The 22,476-nt window shown below is 47.7% G+C and overlaps 5 non-coding genes across 5 annotated transcripts; all 5 read right to left on the bottom strand.

The window, feature by feature from the left end:
- Positions 1 to 1,410: 1,410 nt before the first annotated feature.
- Positions 1,411 to 1,482, bottom strand: TRNAA-AGC (transfer RNA alanine (anticodon AGC)). The gene has a single exon. It is a non-coding gene; the product is annotated as a tRNA-Ala (tRNA).
- Positions 1,483 to 4,048: 2,566 nt separating this feature from the next.
- TRNAA-AGC (transfer RNA alanine (anticodon AGC)) lies at positions 4,049 to 4,120 on the bottom strand. The gene has a single exon. It is a non-coding gene; the product is annotated as a tRNA-Ala (tRNA).
- Positions 4,121 to 7,070: 2,950 nt separating this feature from the next.
- On the bottom strand, positions 7,071 to 7,142 carry TRNAA-AGC (transfer RNA alanine (anticodon AGC)). The gene has a single exon. It is a non-coding gene; the product is annotated as a tRNA-Ala (tRNA).
- Positions 7,143 to 11,981: 4,839 nt separating this feature from the next.
- On the bottom strand, positions 11,982 to 12,054 carry TRNAR-CCG (transfer RNA arginine (anticodon CCG)). Its single transcript has one exon. It is a non-coding gene; the product is annotated as a tRNA-Arg (tRNA).
- Positions 12,055 to 18,629: 6,575 nt separating this feature from the next.
- On the bottom strand, positions 18,630 to 18,736 carry TRNAL-CAA (transfer RNA leucine (anticodon CAA)). Its single transcript has 2 exons — positions 18,699 to 18,736; positions 18,630 to 18,675 (listed from the first exon to the last, which is right to left on the bottom strand). It is a non-coding gene; the product is annotated as a tRNA-Leu (tRNA).
- Between the last annotated feature and the right edge of the window lie 3,740 nt (positions 18,737 to 22,476).

Genomic DNA, 22,476 nt, shown 5'->3' with positions numbered 1-22,476 from the left:
GCAATTAAATAAAGATCCTCCAAAGTCACCCTCCAGTTAAAAGTTTAATTCTAGCTGTATCACCCTATTTAAAATGTTAGCGTGTACAGCCACATTTGCAACTGCACAACATCTCATACTCTAGCCACTGATGGAACAAGAGTAGCGCTCCACATTTGATGGGATATAATGTAGAAGACACCAATCTCCATATATATATATATATATATATATATATATGTGTGTGTGTGTGTGTGTGTGTGTGTGTGTGCACATATTTATGTATGCACATACATATATTAGCATACAAGGCTCAACCTTTAACAACATGTTAGTAATCTCTTATACAAAGGCCTAATGGATCCATGTGAGATACAACAATCTTCACATACTTTCCTCTAAGAAACTTTTTTGTATCACTTTTAGCAGATTATTTGTAACAAGCAATGCAAAATAAATTATTTAGATCCGGTTTGGGGGCAGGCTTTGATTGTCAGGGTGGAAAAATTCAAAATATAGTAGAGGGAACGTGTAATGGTGGTGGGATTGGTGTTGGAATATTGAATGTAGTAAATTCTTGTGAACAACTTTATAATAATAAAATAAAATTTTAAAACAAATAAATAAGGTCCTCTCTCTTTCACACACACACACACGCGCGCGCGCGCACACACACACACACACACACACTGCTGTAGATTTCCACTGAGCAGGTTATTCATAAAACTGCACAGCTCCTTGCTCTGTACAGAACGCCCAGTAGAGAGTTGCAAAGCATCTGTTTTCTATAGAAAGAAAAAGGGAACTTTTCCCTCCACTGGTCTTCCACCCCAGCGTTGCCTCTCCAGAAGAAACTTCTAACTCCAAGTATTATTTCCTCCCTGAAAGAAGCGTGCGGAGGAAGAACTGTCCTCTCTGCCACTTGCAAAGTTTGTAGCTAACGGGTTCCTGCGTGAGCCTCGGCCCAGCGTTCCCACCAGCACATCCAGGATGACCCACTGCGGATGCCACGTGGAATGGAGGTTTCAGTAAACGCCTGGGGGTGGGGGCCGGGGGCGTCTGCAACCTGGGTTAGGAGAGAGGTGGAATAAAGTCAGGAACCGCAGGACAATTTGAGTCTTTAACTCCCTGGTTCGCGTTGATCAAGCCGGCAGACTCACATTTCCTGATGCTTTCAGAAGACTCCTTACACCTGGAAGTTGCCTGAGTGGTGGAAAAGTCTTTTATTGCCCAAGTAAGGTGGCCCAGAGAGTGATTGTCAAGAATATTTAGAGAGATTGGGTGAATAACAGACCCAAGTAAAACAACTTCGGTGAATGAGCACCTATGACGTCCTTCAATTCCAAAGACTTTAAGAGTACTTTGCAATGAAACATCTCGGTTTCAAATATACGTCGGAATACACGTTGACAATGAAAAAGTAATCCGAAGTGGAGGTACTGGGGATCGAACCCAGGGCCTCGTGCATGCTAAGCACGCGCTCTACCACTGAGCTATACCCCCTGAGTGTTTGTAACAATTTAGGAAACGTCTACCAGTTTTGAGGGTTATTGTCTGAATCTGAGGCTTGTGATCAAACAGAACGATTTCATTTACAGTTGTTTCTGTTACATCCTCATCCTCTTAGGATGTAATAGAAACTTAAAGTCTGCTCCAGGAGAAAGGTGCCAGAGCGGTAGAAAGTAAAAGCTTCCAATGCGGGTCAGTTTTGCAATGAACCCCCCACCCCACCCCCAAAGTCTTCTCTCCTAACTCTCCTTTAGATGGCCTGGAACCAGCTTCCCTAGCAAACGGCGTTTTATCCTCGAATACAACATTCTCTAGCAACGTTTTTCTCTACGTTAATTTCCATTTCTCTGTCGCTAGGAAACGTTAATGTTTTGCAGATTGTGGATCCACAAAGACTGGCAAACATATTTGAAAACACGTGTTCCCGGACCCCAACATAGTACAGAAAAGCAGTGGTCGGGCCAGAGAGTAAGTACAGGGGCTAAGGTACCCCCTGCCTTCCACAAGACAGACCCCGGCTCAACCCCTGTACACTGAACCCACCAGGACTATGTCCTGAGCACAGAGTCAGGAGTAAACTCGGACACTGATTTAGTTAGGAGTACGCCCTGACCTGCTCTGGGCCAGCGGGGCTCTCCTACCCGCAAAAAAAAAAAAAAAAGAAGAAGAAAAAAAAGAAGAAATTCAGTGTTAATAATTCACGATATTCTTTATCATGTTTTCTCTACTGTTATTGCACAGCCTGCTGAATTCCAGTGATAGGAACATGTGAATACTTTTTCTCCTGACACAGTAACTATGAGTGGCAAAAAGGCACTGCAAACAAGAAGGGAAAGAATATATCACACAATAGAAAATTGTTCCCTAAAGCAACAGAAATGTGGAGGGGGAGGAGTAAATTATCAAACCATGATAACTTTACCTGCAGAAGAGTGTCTTTTGTGATTTATTTTCTTCTTTGAAAATTCCCTAATAAGGGCTGGAGAGATAGTACAGTGGGACCCTTGGCTAGCATGCAGCTGACCTGAGCTAGATCCCCAGCATCCCATATAATAGTCCCCCTAGCACCGCCAGGAATAATTCCTGAGTGCAAAGCAAGGAAAAAGCCTTCAGCATCGCTGGGTGTGCCCCCTCTCACCCCCGAAAAGAGAAAATTCCCTAATAACTTCACAGGATGAGAGGTGGGTCCTTTCATCACAGTTGCTAAGGGATTTGGGATCATCAAAATGATACTTTATATAAATTTTATACTGGGATTAGTATACACAAGGCTGTTAAACAAAGTTCCTGAAGATTTTGTGAATAACAAGTAGTTCAGGGTTTTAAAGAAATCACAAGACCTTATCCTATTGATAGCACTACAGAAACAAAGATACAACGTTTCCAGTTCACATTGTAAATTAGCACAATTGCAAAGAAAATTAGAGATAATAAAATTGCACATAAAATTGTATCCTATAGATTGAGAACAATAAAAAAATCATTACTGTGAACACAAAAATTGTTTTCTGTTTTGGGACCACAACCGGCGAGGCTCAGAGGTTACTCCCGGTTCTGCACTCAGGGATCACTCCTGGCCGTGCTGGGGATCCTATGGGATACTAAGAATCCAACCCGGATTGTCCGCGTTTAGGGCAAGTGCCCTCTCTGCTCCAGTCACTGGAACACAGAAAGTGTTCAACAATAGAAAAATATTTTTGCAATTACTGCTCTAGATTGGAATAGGAAATAAGACAAACAAAAAAAATCAACCATAAGTCCTTGCCACCAAAGTTATAACATTCAAACCGCTGCTTCTCAAACTTCCCAAAATGTGCAGAGGAGTCAGCTGGGGCGCTCACTGCAATGCTGGCTCTAGCCCTGTCGATGGGTGTGGAGGTGAGGTGCAGGGTTTCTAATAAACACAGTAATCACCCACTTGTCTAGCGAAGAAACGCAACCGGAAAAATTCCCTGCCGATAGGGGGCGCAACTGGCAACATTTCGCAAACCCTCTCATTCATGGAGTTCGAGTCAGATGGGAGCAAGGGGGGAATGGAACAAAACCGGAAAATCAACCCGTGATTTTTGACGTCTTGGGTGGCAGCCTATTCCGAGCTCAGAGCCTCCTTTTGCATCGCCGAAAACGAGGTGCTGGTGCTCCCGCTGCGCGGCTCTCGGTTCTGCTCGTAGCGCAGCCTGCGCCGTGAAACGCCACCGGCGCGGCTCGGGAGACAAAGGAACGGGAGGGAGAGAAGGCGGCGGGCTCGCTCGCGCTGTCGCTCCGGGAGGCGATGCCAACCGTGTCGTCTCTGCCCCTGCGCTTCTAACGCCGCTGCAGGACGGAGCCCCGGGGAAAGCGCTCGGGCCTTGCAGACGCGCCGGGGGGGGGGACGCGCGAGCCCCCCGCGGCCCCCGGGCCTGTGCGTTGCGCCCCTTGCTCCCGCCGCACGGCCGCTGCGATGTCGCCAGCAGCCCGATGAGCAGAGAGGCGACCGCGGTCACCCAAACGGCGCGCTGTGAGATCGCTTCGCCGCCTTCGGGAACCCAGAGTGAAAGTTTAAAAAAAAAAAAAAAAAACCTGGAGGTGCCGGGGATTGAACCCGGGGCCTCGTGCATGCTAAGCACGCGCTCTACCACTGAGCTACACCCCCTCCACGCGGCCGAACCCTCGGGAATTTGCTCAAGACACAATTCAGCCAGTTTTTGGGGTCGGTTTTTGCAAGAATTGGCACCTGGCTGCCGGCCCCCGGGGTCCTCCATCCGCGTTCACGCTCTGCTGCAGGAAGAGCAAATTGCAACACTTGCATCCTTGACCCAAAGTCCCGCCAGGGGCCTCACCCCTTCCGAGACCCCCGAAGAGCTCGACAGGAAACGTTTGTTCTCTTTTCCTCTCTCCCGGCGGCTGCAACAGGCTGCCAGGGAGCCCCCAGAGCACCCACAGGGCGAGGGAGAGAAGATGAGCGCGCACGTTTGCTCCAGCAAGGGAGGGAAGTCGGGGTGGGGACCCTCGCGCCGCTGCCCGGAGGTCCCGGGATGGCGCCCACGTGGGGCAGATGCTGTCCCGGAGGGGAGCGTCACAGCGGGGTGGCTTCACTCCTGCGCTGTCACCCTCAGAACCTCTGCCCTGCCTCACGCAGCGCATCCTTCCGAGTCTCGTCCAGCTCTGCAGACTCAGAGCAAAGACAAACCCATGCAAGCACACCCAGGCAAGCTTGCTGGACTCAGAGAAAACAATAACGGGGAACTGCACAGCGTCTAAAATACAGCGCATGTATTTTCATGAGGAGGAAGGTCTCAAAATCCACAATCTAACTTGAAGCTTCAGGGAACTTAACAAAGAACAAACTAAAACAACAAACTGAAAGCGAGCTGAAGGAAGAAGATAATAAAGACGAGAGATAAACTAAAGAATAAAAAGGCAAATTAAAATCTCCAGGGCACTTAGGGATAGAGGAAGGGCCACGATGACAATGATAGTTGGAAATGATCACTCTGGACAAGAACTGAGTGCTGAGAGTAACTTTCAGTATCTGCATTGCAAACCATGATGCCCAGAAGAGGTGTGGGAGAGAGAGAGAGAGAGAGAGAGAGAGAGAGAGAGAGAGAGAGAGAGAGAGAGAGAGAGAGAGAGAGAGAGAGAGAGAATAAAAGAGAGAGAAAATATAATGAATATATGAATATAGTGCATAGGAGAGAGAGAATATAGTGCATGAGAGAGAGAGAGAGAGAGAGAGAAAGAGAGGAAAAGTGCCTGCCATAAGGCAAGGCTGGGGGAATGGGGGAGGGGGAGGGTGGCAGGAGGGAAACTGGGGACATCGGTGGTGGCAAATGTCCGCTGGTGAAGAGATGAATATTCAATTATTCTATGATGAAATTCAATCATGAACAACTTTCTATCTTATGGTGATTTTATTAAACAAATTAAAATTAATTACCATGTGAAAAAATTTAAATGTAATTTTAAGAAAAGAAAAAAAATCCAGGAAATCATTTTTTAAAAAAAAGATGAACAAAATTGACAAACTTAACTAGATTTTGTTTCTCAAAAACACTCAGCAATTTATTACACTCGTGTAATAAAAATCATAGCTGAAAAAGCCACCGTTAGCATTTGTAATTATTGGTGAAAGATTGAAAACTTTCCCACAGAAGATCACAAACACGGCAAGTTCTTGACCAGCTCCCACTAAGGTACCATTATTCACCACAGTCCTGGAAGCACTAGTCAAAGCAAGAATGGGTCAGCGAGTAGACTCATGGGATGGAGCAGGAGAAAATCAAAGTCTCCTTGGTCCTGATGGCTGTTTTAAACAAAAGAATAGAAGGAAAACACATTCACAGGCTAGGAGCTCTGATACCTCTTTTGTTTCCTGGTGAAAAACTACGGAGTGACTTGGGATCGGCGGGCTCCTGGAACTTAACCTGAAAGCGGGGCTTAAGGTCTCTGTGGAACTGCTCTGCCACAGGCGACGCTCCCTTTTGTGGCCAGACCACAGCAGTGATGCAGTGAAAACTAGAATCTGCCCCTGAAGTGCTGGTGCACGGGCTCGGTTCAGGGTTTGCCAGCTTCTCTTTCAAGTCAAGGCTGCCACTCTCAATGCTTATTTGATGTTCTCTAAGCAGAGCTTAAAGTTTTCCAGAAGAGAGAATATGGGAAAAGGTGAGGCAGGGAAAATTTCCCTCTGATTCATTACTTTTGTACATAAAAGAGTCATTCATCATATGACCATAAAACAGATCAAAAAGGAAATTCTCAAACAATCATATTTTGGCTTCTGGCTAGAGGGACCTTTTGCCTTGCCTGCACTCAGGCTCTGCCGAGACAGAAGATTCACTGGAGTCAGACCTGAGGTGTTTACCAGCAGGCGGCCAAGACTGAGTGAGAGGGAGGATCTTTGTGTGAATGTACAAATGAGCATACCTTGATCCCCTTAGTAGATAAAGGGGAAATATAGCCCGACGACCACGTGCCAGCCTCTCAAATACACCCTCTCAACTCTGAGGGTGGTTCATAGCTTTAAAACATGGTTTATAGCTTTAAAAAGTCAAGGTTCTAGATTTTTATAACTCCTAAAGATGCCATAATGGAAGCCCCCCATCTGCCAGACTCTACTAAGCGGGCAGAACTAATCGTTTCAGTTGGAACAGAACGGCCTAGCCAAGGGTGTGAATTTAACAACTATACTGAAATGACAAAGACTTCAGGTTGTGAGTTTTGAAATGCTATTATATGGGGAAATATTTTAATGTCTGAAAAATCTCTATTGAAAGTAGCAAATATAGATTGATTATTTCCTCTCAAAAAATATTTCTCAATAGGATTTTTAAAGAATCCAGAATAATATGACAGGAAAACAATGTACCATTCTACGGATTTGGCCATCTCAGAACTCAGTAAGGCCACTAGGTGGCGCCTAAGTCATTCTCCAGACTGACGCTGGCAGAACATGAGAGCACTTGCAAACGGCAATGGCAAATTCCTCGTTTTTCCAAAGTTACTGTTAGGGGGAAAAAAATTACCCTGTGGCCCTCTGCAGTGATCACAAGCTCTTTCCCCAAAAATCCTAAAGCTAGGATCCGCTTTGCGACCGTGACCAAAACTGGAGGTGCCGGGGATTGAACCCGGGGCCTCGTGCATGCTAAGCACGCGCTCTACCACTGAGCTACACCCCCTCGCGCTCACAGGGCTTCGGAAATATTTCTATGACCCGTGACTATCTTTTTGCTCGGCGCCGCGATGCGACGTTTGTCTGGTTCGTCCAACTTTGCACGTTCCCGGCGGGACCCCTCCAGGCTCGCCGCGCAGGAGGCGGCAGCATCGCAGCGACCTTCCTCTCCTGCAGCGCAGCTTCCCGGAGGGGAGCACGGGGGCCCCTTGGCGCACCCCCTCTCTGCAGAAGCCCCAGCCCCCCGGCTGGAGGGCGGCGGGCAGGCTCGGGGTCTGCAGAGCCCCGCGCGTCCATCCCGTCCACGGCCGCCGAGCGCTGCCCGGGTGAAGGATCAGCCCCCGGCGAGTCCAGAGCCGCTTCCTGGAGATTCTGTGTCCACCCGGGCGGGAGTCCAGGGGGAACTGCATGCACCGTCGCCTCGGGGCCAGCCCTGGGACGGGCCGCCCACCTACCTGCGCGTGGGGGCGCCCACAGGGGGCTGCCCCTCCCCAATAAAAACGTCTTTGGGGGGCAGGTAGATGATGGGAGGCGAAGCCTGGCAGCCGACTCAAGCCCTTAGGGAGGCAATGAGCGAGGGACTGACAGTGCAGATCGGGTCACTCGATCACATTTGCCGTGTTTTATCGGCAAGTGTATCAAATGCATCCAATCTGCCGTGGCGCAGTAAACGCTTACGGACATTTGCCTTCCCATCTTCCTATAAATTGTTTTCTTCCTTGGAAGTCTCAGAACCCTACTTTCTCAGTAGCTCATCATAAAAAAAAAAAAAAAAAAGTCCTAATTACCTGGCCGTCCGGCTTTTGGAGTTCTCGCACCTGTGAAATTAAAGTCCCCCCGCTTTTAACGGGTTAATCTGAGAGCGGAAGGGGGAGTGGAGTCCTCGCCCGTTTGCACTTGACTCATGGCTTGAACCTATGTCCCATACACGCGAGGCATACGCTCAACACCTGATCTAGGCCTCTGCTGATCTAGCTTGGGACATGTTAATTATTAGACCCGCCACAGATTTTAGAATGGGAGCAAGACCTCTTTTTCCTCTCCTGCAGGAAACTGGAACTGGCAATGTCTGGGTCACAGGCACCGCTTCCTTAGGGGAACTAGAAGGTGTCGATGCTTTGTACGTAACTCAGAGGGTGTCCCTAAAAGAGATAAACTATCCAGGAGACCTTCATAAAATATAGATTTCCAGCTCCCACCCGCGATCTCCAAACACCCAGTGCCTTCTCATCACAGGCCAGGAAACTCGCGATTCAAACGTCTTTCAGCAGAACGTTCGGGAACCAGTGGGTTCGAAAACTCTACCTTCGGAAACTGAGATGAACTGGCATCTCAGGAAAGTGGACACGGGAGGGAAGCAGGAAGACAAAGGCGGAGAAGCAGAGGTTCCGAAAGAGGTGGAAGGAGGTATGGGCCGGTCCTGAGGCCCAGGGCTCAGAATCTCCTCCTGCACCATCCAGCCAGGGGCTTGCTTCTCCGCTGGTACCGAGCAGAGGCACAGGAAGCAGAAGGCTTGGTTTCTCTGTCTACCCCTGGAAACTTCTAGATGCATCAAAACTCACCTGGAGGTTCTGTTGAAACATAAATTGGGGACATCATCCCTAAAATTCAGCGGACTAGGGGAGGCTGCAAGAATTAGTAGTACTGGGTCCGTCTCCCCCCGCCCCCCATCCCCACCTTCCCCCAAAAAGGTCACACTGATTTATGTGTCCAAAGTAGGCGTTTCTTGTTATCTACTTTGTTTTATGTTATATATTAATTAGCATCTTGTTATGAGGACTCTGGTTGACAGAGGCCCTGGGGTGACAGCGTTACCATTTCTTAAAGAATCCAGATTCCCTAACTTTGGACTCATTACCTAAATCCGTAAACCTTTACAAAAATGAAAATTTTTTTAGCTGAGAAACCTGCTAGACTGGATGGCAAGCATCTAGAGACAAGGTTTTGTCCTATGAAGTCACCCCCTGCCTGTCCTGGGAAATTCTCACTCCTGGGCACCTGGGAGCCTTTCACTCAGCTTCAGAGCCCGCCCGCCCGCCCGCCCTGCTGAAACCAGGACTCACATGACCCTGGTGGAGGCCTGGGTCCCGTCTGTAAATGTTTCCTCCGCTGAACCTCTCATGTCATTTTGACTCTGGTCCAGCTCAAGAAGAACGCAGCAGGGTGGGGGGTTGGCCTACAACCCAACGCAGGCCCTGAGCTGGCGCGGCTAAGGATCCCGGACCAAATGTAGGCCAGATCTGAGATCTGGGCGCCAGCTCTGAGGTCATCCGTCCCTGGACAGGCTTAGAGAGCAACTGCTGACCTACATGCTTTGGGGGAGACCTGGAGATGAAGAAACAGCTCATCGGGAAGAATTCCTGAAAACCGGGTGGTTCTTTCTGAGAGGGAAAATTTAATACATCTAGGGAGCTTTCAGGTGGGAAGGAATTTGGGCTAGAGGACCTGCTGTTTGGAAAAGGCGCTGGCTTAGAAACACATAACAAGCTTGACCCGTAGTTTGTTTGTTTGTGGGTGGGGGCGGGGATTACTCAGGGATTCCTCAGTGCTCAGGGCTTACCCCTGCCAGGCTAAGGGACCATATGTGGTACTGGGGACGAGCCCAGGTTGGCCGCATGCAAGGCAAGTGCCCTCTGTACTCTTTCTCCACCTCAGGAAATCTGACTGGGTTTTTCTTGTCAGTTCCCCTGGCCTCTTTCCCACACCTTACAGTCTTTGTCTTGAGCTAGCATTTTTGTGTTTTCTTTTTTTGTTTTGGGGGTCACACCCAGCGTTACTCAGGAGTTATTCCTGGCTCTGTGCTCAAAAGTAACCCCTGGCAGTGTGTGGGGGACCATAGACCAGGGATTTGAACTGGGACGGGCTGCATGCAAGGCAAGTGGCTTAACCCCTGTGATACAGTAGGTGGGTCCCACGGCTGCCTTATATGAGACAGAGAGGAGAGAGACGGTCACTTTCTCCTGATCCATCTCTGCCACCCCAGGGCCCGCTGGGAAGGCCAGAACTGAGAAAGTCTTCGACGAGCCCCTGTGCTCCGCTAGCCTCACCAGGTGGCCGTCAGGCCACATATGACTTCCACTTGGTCATCTTGGCACAAGAGTTGGTCCCCACCACCCCATTTCTCGGGGAGCCACGGGCTCAGGTTGGAGCGAGGAATTCTCTGCAGGAAAGGAAAGCCGGCCCCAGCCTTACCCAGGGTTACTGGCTTCTTGCAGAAAAGGATTTCAGGAGTGACAAGCAGTGAAGGAAAACGTTTTATTTGGAGGGTTCTAGGAAGGGGGGATGTCGGTGGGCCCCACGGGTGACTTACGTGAAGCAGGGAGGAGAGAGACGGTCACTTTCTCCCCATGTGCCTCTGCCACCCGGGACCCAGGGATTTCAGGAGTAGACAAGCAGTGAAATAAATAAATTTTATTTGGAGGGTTTTTGACGGTGTGGAGGGAGGAAGGGAGGGAGGGAGGGGGAGGGAGAAAGAGAGAGAGAGAGAGAGAGAGAGAGAGAGAGAGAGAGAGAGAGAGAGAGAGAGAGAGAGAGATGCACTCAAGAGAATTTGGGCTTCTGCAAAGGTGGAGAGCACCCCTATACACACCCCAGCATTAGACATGAAAGCACGAAAGTCACATCTCAAGAGGAGAGATGCAGGTGACACATGTGCTCAGGCACCACATGTGCTCGGCCACATGGACACAGGCAGCACATGGACTCGGGCAGCATACACGCGCCCTTCCTTTGTTCAAGGTGGCCTTTTAGGGTTTCTCCCAAGCTGTCCCATGTGGGGCTTTCTAGCTAGATAAGAGTCCATTGCGGCGGGGGGGGGGGGGTGGGGGGGGGCGCGCATGCAGCGATAGCACAGCGGGTAGGGCATTTGCCTTGCACGTGGTCGACCCGGGTTCAATCCCCGGCATCCCATATGGTCCCCCAAGCACTGCCAGGAGTAATTCCAGAGTGCAAAGCCAGGAGTAACCCCTGAGCATCGCTGGGTGTGACCCAAAAAGCAAAAAAAAAAAAAAAGAGTCCATTGCTAGGGTTGTTGCCAGTGGGATAGAGTCGGGAGTGGTCTTCTTTGAAACTCCTTCTCTTGCCCTTTGGTCCTGCTGAATCTTCTTCAGAAGACTGGGGGGGTCCAGTCTTCTCCTATCTGGAGGGTTAATCAGATTAAGGAAGGAATTAAGGGTTCTCCAGGATTTTCCTTCAGGCCTTTTCTGTAGGGAAGGAGTCCAGTCCCCTCAGGGGCTGGCGGGGAGGGAGGGAGAAGGTCGTATCAGGCCTTCCTTTCTACCACGAGGTGGGTCAGCTGACAGCCTTAGGACTAGTGGCTGTATTACTTCCCAGAGATTTCATTGCCATGATGGGGGTGGGGGGTGGGGGGGTAATCTACCTGCCTACCTCACCTGTACTACCTTTCTGGCCTCGAAGATGGCATTTAAAGCCAGTCGGGTGGCAAGGTGGGAAGTGAGCCTGTTTGGGTTTGGGCTACATGGGTGATAGTGGGAAAGGTCATCTTTGCTGATTTCTTATATTTATAAAGCTTAGCTGGAAACCCCAAGCAGATGGGCAGAAAAGAAGGACTCTAAATAAATGCATGTGCTTTACAAACATCTCCGAAAGAAAAAAAAATAGGACACACACACACACACTTATATAGTATATATACATATATAGGACAGTATTTCTATTTGTGTGCGTGTGTGTGTGGGTGAGGTGTGCGTTTCTGTGTCACACACCTTTGACCTACTCCTCTTCTGGCCCTGCTTTGCCTTTGCTCAAAGTATGTCTCACGTTGCAAGAATCCTAGATGGGCTCCTCTAAGACCAAATTGACAAGTTACAAAAGGAAGGGCCGCACACGACCACGAAGGGACTCGAACCCTCAATCTTCTGATCCGGAATCAGACGCCTTATCCATTAGGCCACGCGGCCAGCCGGCAGCGGGGCTTTTTGCCGCGTTAGCTACAAAGGTGCGCGCAGAGCACTGGCCGGGGATGGTGGGGATGGGCTTTTTATTTATTTATTTTTTTTAATCAATCGTTGACCTCAGAGATGCAGAAAAGAAGTCGCACGTTGACGGGGAGAATTCTCCAACTCTTGAGAACTTCTTGCCACGCCTTCCTCAGTCTGCCCAGGAATGATGCTCGGGCATCAGGAAGCGACAGCGAACCGACCCCTGCGTGCCCGGCGGCCCAAGGGTCCGGGGAACGACCTGGAAGGACGGGAGCCAAGACTGGGCTGCGGGTGACGCAGACCCCAGCGAGGGGGCAAGGGCGGGGGGCTCCGGGGAGGGGCGTGGGGGGAGCCCCGGCCGCCCCCTCTGCGGAACCGGGAAGGAGGCTCCGCCCGCAAGGGCAAGGTTGGCTTAAGCCTGCGAGAGAGCAGCTTAGTCTGCGTACTCAGTGTGTGCCCAAGAGCCTACGTGTTTGTGTTTAATTTTTATTTCCCTCCTGACCCCACCATTCCAGCCCCGCCTCTATGGCAGGGACTTTTCACTCTCTCTCTCTCTCTCTCTCTCTCTCTCTCTTTCATTTCTGTCAGTGTCTCTCTTTCTCTCTCTGTCTCTTTGTCTCTGTGTGCTGTCTCTTTCTGTCTCTTTCTCTGTCTTTTTTTTCTTTCTCTTTCTCTGTCTCTCTCTTTCTCTCTCTCTTTCTCCTTCTCTGTCTCTCTCTTTCTCTGTCTCTTTTTCTTTCTCTTTCTCTGTCTCTCTCTTTGTCTTTTTTCTTTCTCTTTCTCCTTCTCTGTCTCGCTCTGTCTCTCTCTCTCTCTCCCCTCCCCCATCCCCTTCTTGGGCATTATGGTTTGCACTACAGATCCTGAAAGGTTATCATGTATATCCCTTTATCTGTTTCAATACTCAGTTCTTTTTTTTTTTTCTTCAATACTCAGTTCTTGTCCAGAGTGATGATTTCTAACTATTATTGTCACATTGGTCCCTTCTCCGTCCTAACTGCCCTCTGCACACACACTTGTGGCAAACTTCCAAGCATTGACCAGTCCTCCTGGCCCCTGCTTTCCCTGGCCTTGGATATTAGTCTCATATTGGTAGAACATTACAAGAAAAGAACATCCAACCCCATCAAAACATGGGGAGAAGAAATAAAGAAGAAATTCAAGTGGCCAAAAGGCACATTAAAAAAAAAATGCTCTACATCACTAATCATCAGGGAGATGCGAATCAAAACAATAAGCTATCTCACACACAGAGCCTGGCACACATCAAAAAGAACAAGAGCAACGTGTGCTGGCGAGGATGCGGGGAGGAAGGGACGCTCCTTCACTGTGGGCGGGAATGCCGACTGGGCCAGCCTTTTTTGGAAAACAATATGGACATTCCTCAACTACAAGTTCAGCTCCCATTTGACCCAGCAATACCACTTCTGGGAATATACCCTGGGGACTGCACGCTTATGTTCATTGCAGCACTATTCACAGTATCCCCAAGATTTTGAGAGAAGGAGCTTATGATTATTGAGGAACTCAGAGATATCATTAATCCATAAAATAATAGGGTTTGGGGGGTTGGGAGAGTTCTTTGCTTTTAAAGACCCTCAATGTCGTCAGAGCTGCAGATGGAATAAAAAGCCTCCAACTCTTCTGACTCAAAATTCTCTCCTACAGATTCTGTATTTGGGATTAAAGCAAAACCCAAGCCACGTGGATTTCTTGCATCAACTCTGTTTAGCGCCCACTGCAGAACGTGACGGCTAGCTCAGGCCTGGAATGTAGGGGACTGCTAAGGAAGACGCCAGGGGTGGTGGAGGGGCCCCAGAAAACATTATGTGGTGCAGAAAAGGCATGCATGCTTCCCTGTCGTTCTCATACAGGATCCTAGAAATTGTTGCAGAGCCTCCCAAAAAGGAGTAGAAACAGCCTGATTCATTTAAGGAAGGAAAAGGGGTTGAAGAAAAAGTTTTCCTGGGCACTCTGAGGCCTGTGATAGTCTGAGAATCAGAATGGCAAAGTCAGAATAACAGGAAAAAGGAACACATACTTAATGTTTTCTAGGACACTGGAGCCTTCAAAGGGAAATGAAGACCCTAAGAGATGGCTGAACCTCACTGCATTTGTGCTGGTTTTGATGAACCACAGGCAATCACAATTCCACATTCGCTTGGAATTGTGATCGGGAATACACTGAATCTGTAGATGGCTTTGGGTAAAGCATCAATATTAAATCTCCTTACTTTGGTTTTGTTTTTATGCCAGGTGGTGCAAATCCAGGTGCTCATGGTTACAAGGCAGGTGCTCTGCTCAGGGCCTCCTGATTAGGTACTTGGGGCGCCTTTTCATTGTCTTTCATTTCTTTAGCAATTTTTTGGTGTTTTTTTTTTTTGCCTTTTTTTGGGGTCACACCTGGCGTTGCACAGGGGTTCCTCCTGGCTCTGCACTCAGGAATTACTCCTGGTGGTGCTCAGGGGACCATATGGGATGCTGGGAATTGAACCCGGGTCAGCCGCATGCAAGGCAAACGCCCTACTGGCTGTACTATTTCTCCAGCCCCTCTTTAGCAATTTCTGTTTGTTCGTTTGTTTGTTTGCAGCAATACCTGGCAGTGCTCAGAGCTTACTCCTGACTCTGTGCTCAGGAATCACGGAATCACTTCTGGTGGGCTGGAAAACCATATGGGGTGCCTGGGATGAAACCCGGGTTGATTGCATTCACAGCAAATGGCCTAGCAACTGGTCTATCATTCCAACCCTTTATGGCAATGTGCTTTTTTTTTTTTTAAGAATGATAAATATTGCATTTAATGGCATGAACTGTGGTATCAAGTTGCAATAAAATACTTCCAAATTGGTCCTTAAACCAAATAAATATCTTTAAACAAAGTTAGCATTTGAGTGAAATAATTTTATCTATGGCAATGTTTTGATCAAATATTTGATCATCAAATTTTTTTTAAACTTTTGTGCACAAGTCTCTGTTAAATTCATTTCCAATATTTTACTCTCTGATATGCTACTATAATTGGAATTTTGTGTATGTCAGAGAATGACAAGATGCACATTATAACAAAATCTTCGCTTTTTATGTGTAACTTCTGTCCAAGTAAGTTTTCTTTTCTTTTTATTTGGGGTGAGCAGACACACCAGCAATGCTGAGGGGTTACTCTTGCTTGGCTCTGCACTCAGGAATTACTCCTGACTGTGCTCGGGAGACCATATAGGATGCTGGGGATGGAATCCAGGTCAGCCACATGCAAGATAAACACCCAACCCACTATTTTATCGCTTCAGTCTCCCATACCTGCAGTTTTTAACCTAAGGAAGTTTGCAAGGGCTGGAGTGATAGTACAAGTGGGGCAAAAGTCCAATGGGGAAGGTGGTTGCAGCATTACACGTAGCCCACCTTGGTTCCATTCCTGGCATCCCATATGGTCCATTGGACATGCTAGGAGTGATTCCTGAGTGCAGTAATGAGTTACTCCTAAGCACCACCAGGTGTGGCTGGTGGCCCCAAACCCAATAAAATTAATTAATTAGGGGTTGGAGTGATAGCACAGTGGGTAGGGCGTTTGCCTTGCACGCGGCCGACCTGGGTTTGATCCCCAGCACCCCATATGGTCCCCTGAGTACCGCTAGAAGTAATTCCTGAGTGCAAAGCCAGGAGTAACCCCTGAGCATCGCTGGGTCTGGAGTGAATATTAGAGGTGATTTTGTCCTAAGTCTGAAGTCTGAAGTGTGTGTGTGTGGGGGGGGGGGGGGGGAATTTCCTTCCTAATTTTGCTTACTGATACTTTTATTGCTAAGGACACACCCACTGCCCATTTAAAAAACTCATTTAGTTTTGGGGCTATACCCAGCAGGGCTTACTCTTGGCTCTGCACTTGGGGATCACTCCTGGCAGGCTCTGGGTACCAAGGGATTAGACTCAGCAGTGAGGCAAGCACCCGACCTGTTGTTCTATCTCTCCCGCCCAGCAATTCAAGGATCCACGTTTTGGTGGAGGTTTGGGGCCTTGCCTGAGAGCCCTGGGGCCCAAGTGCCTCTTGAAAGCAAAAATGAAAGGCAAAAGGTTGGTAAAAGACCCCCTTTGAACGGTGGCTTCCTCCCTAAATAACGTTCACTTCTCCCGTCTTCGGGATCATAAGCCCCTGCCGGCTCCTCTGGGTGAAGGGCCAAGTTCTCCATGCTCTTGGCTTCAAGGTCAGCTGGGCTGAAAACACGCCCAGAACCAATCCCTTAAACTATCTGCACAGACCTTCAAGTCTCTCCCTTGTGATCGGGATTAGGAACCACTGCGATGGACACCCCGAAGGCCAGATGCTTTCAGGCGCTGGCAAGGGTTAAGAAGCCATTGTTAGAAAAACAGACGCAAACCCAAATTCTGCTGAATGATTTCCGTGCTACCGGCTGACAATTCCAGAGGCGCTGTCCACAGGCAAACAACGCCCGGACGACACAACGGGCCACAAATCTTAATCTAAATCAGAGCTGAGGCGATCCTGGCTTTCCCTGCCTCCCAAACAAACTAACTGCCCCTTCCACTGTGACTTCACAGCTTTTGATCATCTCCATCGCGTCTACCAGGAGCTGCGGGAACGAATCCTTCGCGTCCCCGTCTTCCCAGGAGCTGGCTTCTCCCCTCCTATGTTTACATCCGAGTCCGCCAAGTGCTTTCACGCATTCTTGATGAAACAATGACATATCCGCAGGAGCGCTAACAGGAACACTTACTCTGTAACCCCGAATAACTCGAGGGTTCCAAAAAAAAAAAAAACAATAATCAGGAAGACTCCGGTTTAAAACTTCTTGCAAGCGACAGATGTCCAGGCGGATGCTGCGGGAGGAAACCTAGGTTGAGGGGCGGGGCAGACGGAGTTAGAAACGTGCCAGGATGTTAGAGCAAAAAACCGGACCCGACCGGCGTCCCCATCAGCCGGCACCGCTGCCCCTTCGGCAGGGACCCTGCGCCGCCAGCCAGCAGCGGAGGACCAGCCCGGGAGCCCAGACGAAGAGACACTTCCGGCCATAAAGAGGCCGATCCTAGAGCCTACCTAGCGACCGCAACCACGTTTACTTCCGGTACTCTCTAGGACGCTGGAGGTCTCGCCTTTGCGGTCGTTCCGGCCTGGGGCGGACCAGGACCAGGAGCGATGAAAAGCCACAGAACTTTGAAACCTTCCGACTCGCCTCCACCCAGTTAACTGGGCTGATGGGACACCAGTGACCGCTAAGAACAAGTATGAGGTGGGTTCAGCTGTAGGAAAGTAGTTACCAGGCTGTTACCTCCCTCACTCCCCATTTCACTCAAATCACCTGCATTTGGAGAGAAACTACCTACCTCTTTTAGGAAACTATTGCAGAATACCTACATTTACATTCACAGAAATGCAAATTAGTTATGTCCGGTGAGATGGAATTAATCACTCCCTGGATATTGAAAGAATTAAGAAAATTTATTTGTGGCCTGAGAGATAGCTCCAAGGGCTGGAGGGCATGGCTGGCGCTGTGGCCTCAAGTTTGACTGCTTGGGAGCCCACCACTGCCCTCTTGTCCCCCAAAACCCTATTAATTTTGTTTTTATAGAGGATCCACAGGTATGTAATTATACATACATATATTAATTTAAATAAACTTAACCTAGCCCAACCAATTACCTTAATAGAGTCTATTTTACTACTTTGAGTCACTGGCATATAATAAATCTCATTAAGTACTTGTTGGATTAATGATAGTTGGAAGTATTTTAAAGTTCCACAAAAAAAGATAAATGAAGTGGGATATATCTACTCTGTGAAATGATTTACAATATTTCCTTCATAAGGAAAAGCTTTAGTCTTCACATGAGAAAAGTACAAGTTAAATAAAGGACAGTACATTCTTGATATCTTATTTTCTTAAACACACACACAGCAAATAGTTATGTATACATATGTGCAAATGCAGAGAAAACAAGTGTGAAAAATACGACGTTATGGCGATTACATTTGGAGAAGCACAGCTTTCATACTCTATATACGAGTTATAATGAAACTCAATTTGACCAGGAGACAAAACACTAATTAACAGATCCCAATCTTAGCACGGACGTGCCTAGTTTACAAAGAAAATGTTCGAGAGCTAGTTTCATACATGTTTAATATGAGGAAAATAACGGAGGATCTCTGCAGGATTCCTTTAGAGGGAGCCACGAGCCAGAAACCCCCGGGACTGGATGGAAAGTGCAGTGGGGAACACTCAGGGGAGAGCCTGCGACAAACCCGGGCAGGAGAGCGGACTAAAGGCAGGGAGTGCACCGGCACCCGCCCCGCCTGCACTCCTGCTCTCAAATCTCTGCGTTTCCGGCTCCTCTCGCGCTTCACACCCCCCCACCCCCGCACCCGTCCAAGTCTCGCTACTAAGTATCGCGATACTCCCACTTAAAATTTTTTTTTTGTTATGCGCTCCTACGAGAGTATTTTAAACATGAATCTTGAACACTACATGGTGGAAAAGGTGCTCGGGATATTATTTAACTAGGCAGATCAATTTTGAAAATTAGAAGATGGCCAAAAGGTTATGTGTCAGAAGTGGGATTCGAACCCACGCCTCCATTTGGAGACCAGAACCCCCAGCGCTGGGGAAGCGGAGCTTGAGTCTGGCGCCTTAGACCACTCGGCCATCCTGACACCCTGCCGCAGGTTGGCGATTTTCTCCCCAAAGAGCTTCGCAGACCAGCGCAGCCGCGCTCGGCCCCGCCACGGAACCGCGCGCGGAGCCGCCAACCGCCCGCGGCCATTGAAAAGGGAAACGCAGGGCGAGGAACGCTTGTCTTTCGCCGGGCAAAGCGCTGCAAAGTTTCCTGGGGCGGTTCCGTGGGGCTCCGGCCCCCAGCCCGGGTTTCCCGCGCTCGCCGCTCGGGGCACGGGGCTGCCTGGCCCCCGCTGTTTCTCGGGGCTCCCACGGGGACCGCCTGGAGGGTCGCGGCCGAAGGCCGGGTCCAGGGGGGCCCTGGGGCATCCTCGGGCGTCCGTCGGGCCACGCAGGCGTCTCGGGGGCGTGGTGACCCCGGGGAACTGGGCTGCTCCGGGCTCGCCGCGCTCCCTGCAAGGCTTTTCTTCTCTTTTTTTTTCCTTTTTCTTTCCCTTTTCTTTTCTTTTCTTTTCTTTTCTTTTCTTTTCTTTTCTTTTCTTTTCTTTTCTCTTCTCTTCTCTTCTCTTCTCTTCTCTTTTCTTTTCTTTTCTTTTCTCTTCTTTTCTTTTCTCTTCTTTTCTTTCTTTCTCTCTCTCCCCCTCCCTCCCTTTCTTCTTCCTTCCTTCCTTTCTTTCTTTCTTTCTTTCTTTCTTTCTTTCTTTCTTTCTTTCTTTCTTTCTTTCTTTCTTTCTTTCTTTCTTTCTTTCTTTCCCCCTCCCTCCCTTTCTTCTTTCTTTCTTTCTTTCTTTCTTTCTTTCTTTCTTTCTTTCTTTCTTTCTTTCTTTCTTTCTTTCTTTCTTTCTTTCTTTCTTTCTTTCTCTTTCTTTTCTTCTCTCTGTTTCTCTCTTCTCTTTCCTTTTTTCCTTTTCTTTTTCTTCTTTCCTTTTCTTTTTCTTTTTTTAAATGAAGACCCGTGATTAAACAGTTTACGATTCTGCTAAACGGTGCTAAAGAACCTTTGCAGGTACAAGGCCCACCCCACCTGGCCCAGGGCCTGGCCCGCGGGGTCGTGGGGTCGTGGGGTCGTGGCAGCGGTGCAGTCCACATAGTTGACTCTCCGATTTGCACTGCTGTGAACGTTTGGAGAATAAACTAGAGCAAGGGAAGTGAATTTCGTCCCAATAAATTCTTTGGTGTTTACTAACACTAAAGATCCACCCCCCCACACCACCCCTTTACTTCTGGAAAGCAAAGACCTTTTTTTTCCATGAAAGAAAAAGATTTTTCTTCGATTTTATTTTAGATTTACAGTTAATCAAATCAAAGATTACCTCTCCGATAGTTGAAGAGGAAATGAGTTTGTTGCAGTAGTTCTGTTGGACATTGACCAGCAAATAACACCCAACTTGGCAAAATAAGCTTCATATTCTTTTTTTTTTTTTCAATTCAATAGGCTTTATCAAACGTTGACCTGGACAGCCTCACATGAATCTGACAAGTAGAAAGTCTTAGGGGGGAAAAAAATACAAACTGGAGTGATTTTGTAGTCAAAGGGGATGTGATAGTTATTAGCAAAGGAAGGTTTACTTTATTTATTTATTTATTTATTTTATTTTTTGGAAGGTTTATTTTAGGTAAAAACAAAACCCCTTCCGTTAGGGGAAGGAAGGGGAGGTTTGTCAAACTCCCTAGCACTGATCTGGAAACCCCAGATTGATTGTTTTCACTTTTGGGGAAAAGAAAACTGCTACTAGATGAATTATAATGGGACTTGGGAAGAACAATTTCATGTTGAGCCTTTATTATTATTATTATATATTTAATCAGTAACCAATAAATGTGAAAAAAGCAATTTCTCTAAGAAGGGCTTGACAAGTGCTCTTGCTGCTTTTCAATCATTTTTCTAGTACAAAGTTCGACAGCATGAACGTTGAATTATTTTCACTTTCATGAGAAGAGCTCAGAAGAAATTTTATTTTCAAATCCCATTGCTTCCATAAATTTTCCCAAGTGGAATTAACTAGCTTCTTTCTTTAAAAGCTTTTACACGCACTACCCACCTGCCTACCAAATGCTTCAGATGTAGGTATTTCAAACATGACCAATGTAGAATATTGTATGGTTAAATATTATAATAAATGAAAACAAGGCACTGTTTTATACACATATATTTTGGGGGTGGGGGGTGAGGCAAAAGGCCCTACCCAGTGACGCTTCTGGATCTGCACTCAAAAATCACTCCCAGTGGGCTCAGTGCCCAGATGGGAGATACCAGGGGTTGGCTGTGTGCAAGGCAAGCGCCCTACCTGTTGTACTATTGCTCTGGTCCCATGTTCTATACATTTTTTATTAGCGAGGTTCAACCTTAATACTTAAGAAATTTTTACTTCTTCCTTAGTGAACTGCCTATCGAAATTTTATTGTTCATCTTTTTCTTATAATATGAAAGATAAGCCTTTGTGATAGCTCAAGAACCCGGGCAGAAATTTCATTGATAAGAATCCATTTAGTTCCTTAAACACTTAGTGAATCCATCTCATAAAACTGAAGCTGCGCAGTCTTCAATAGCCGAGCACATGCAGAGCCCTTGTAGTGTGTAATCTAGTCAAGCCCCAGTCCCTGGGGGAGATCATGTCATGCTTGAGATCCGTACAGGCGTCCTGCATGCAAAGCATGAACTCTAGAACTCTGAGCCATCTCCCTGGCCTGTGCAGTTACTACCTTTTACTTTATATTCCAAGCTACCGAGTATCCTGCCCACATGGCAGAGCCTGGCAAGCTCCCTTGTGGCGTAGTCGATATGCCAAATACAGTAACAATAACGGATCTCATTCCCCTGACCCTGAAAGAGCCTCCAATACGGCACCTTTGGGAAGGACGAGTAAGGAGAGGCTGCTAAAATTTCAGGGCTAGGACGAATAGAGATGTTACTGGTGCCCCCTCAAGCAAATCGATGAACAGTGGGATGACAGTGATAGTGATATTTTATATTCCTTCCTTATTTTTTTTCAATGTGGAAGTCTTTGGGGGAATTAGGTGAAATATCACTGTATCACTGTCGTCTCATTGCTCATCGATTTGCTCGAGCAGGCACCAGTAACATCTCCATTGTGAGACTTTACTGTTTTTGTCATATCGAATACGCCATGGGCAGCTTGCTGTGTGGGCAGTATACTCTCAGTAGCTTGTATGATTAATCTAAATATTTTACTACTTATTTACATTGTACAATGGCTACACACATACACATCTTTATTTTTTTTGCTTTTGGGTCACACCCGGCAATGCTCAGGGGTTACTCCTGGCACTATGCTCAGGAATTACTCCTGGTGGTGCTTGAAGAACTCTATGGGATGCTGGGAATCGGCCACGTGCAAGGCAAACACCTTACCCGCTGTGCTATCTATCACTCAAGTTCCACATCTTTTTGATTTTTGAGGCCACAACCGATAGTGCTCAGGGCTCACTCCTGATGAACTGGGGGACCATATGGGGTGTCAGGAATCCAACCTGGGTCAGCTGTATGCAAACCAAGCACCCTATCTGATGTTACTACTGCTCCGCCCAATATTATATTCTTATGAAAACATCTTCTGTGGAGGGATTTTGAGAGGCCTGAGTAATTTAAAATGTACGGAGATGCAATTCTTTGAAATGGGATTGATCATAAACTGATAGTTGAACTTTCCTATGTATTTTTATGCATGCTGAGAGATTTTTAAAGTTAATACAGGAGGCACGGTTGGGGCATGTAATCTACATGAAGTCAGACGTTCAATCCCCAGAACAGGTGATC

The sequence above is a fragment of the Sorex araneus genome, chromosome 2, assembly GCF_027595985.1.
Source record: "Sorex araneus isolate mSorAra2 chromosome 2, mSorAra2.pri, whole genome shotgun sequence".
Lineage (NCBI taxonomy): Eukaryota > Metazoa > Chordata > Mammalia > Eulipotyphla > Soricidae > Sorex > Sorex araneus.
The sequence above is the reverse complement of the archived record's forward strand: the minus strand, read 5'-3'. Positions and strand labels throughout refer to the sequence as shown.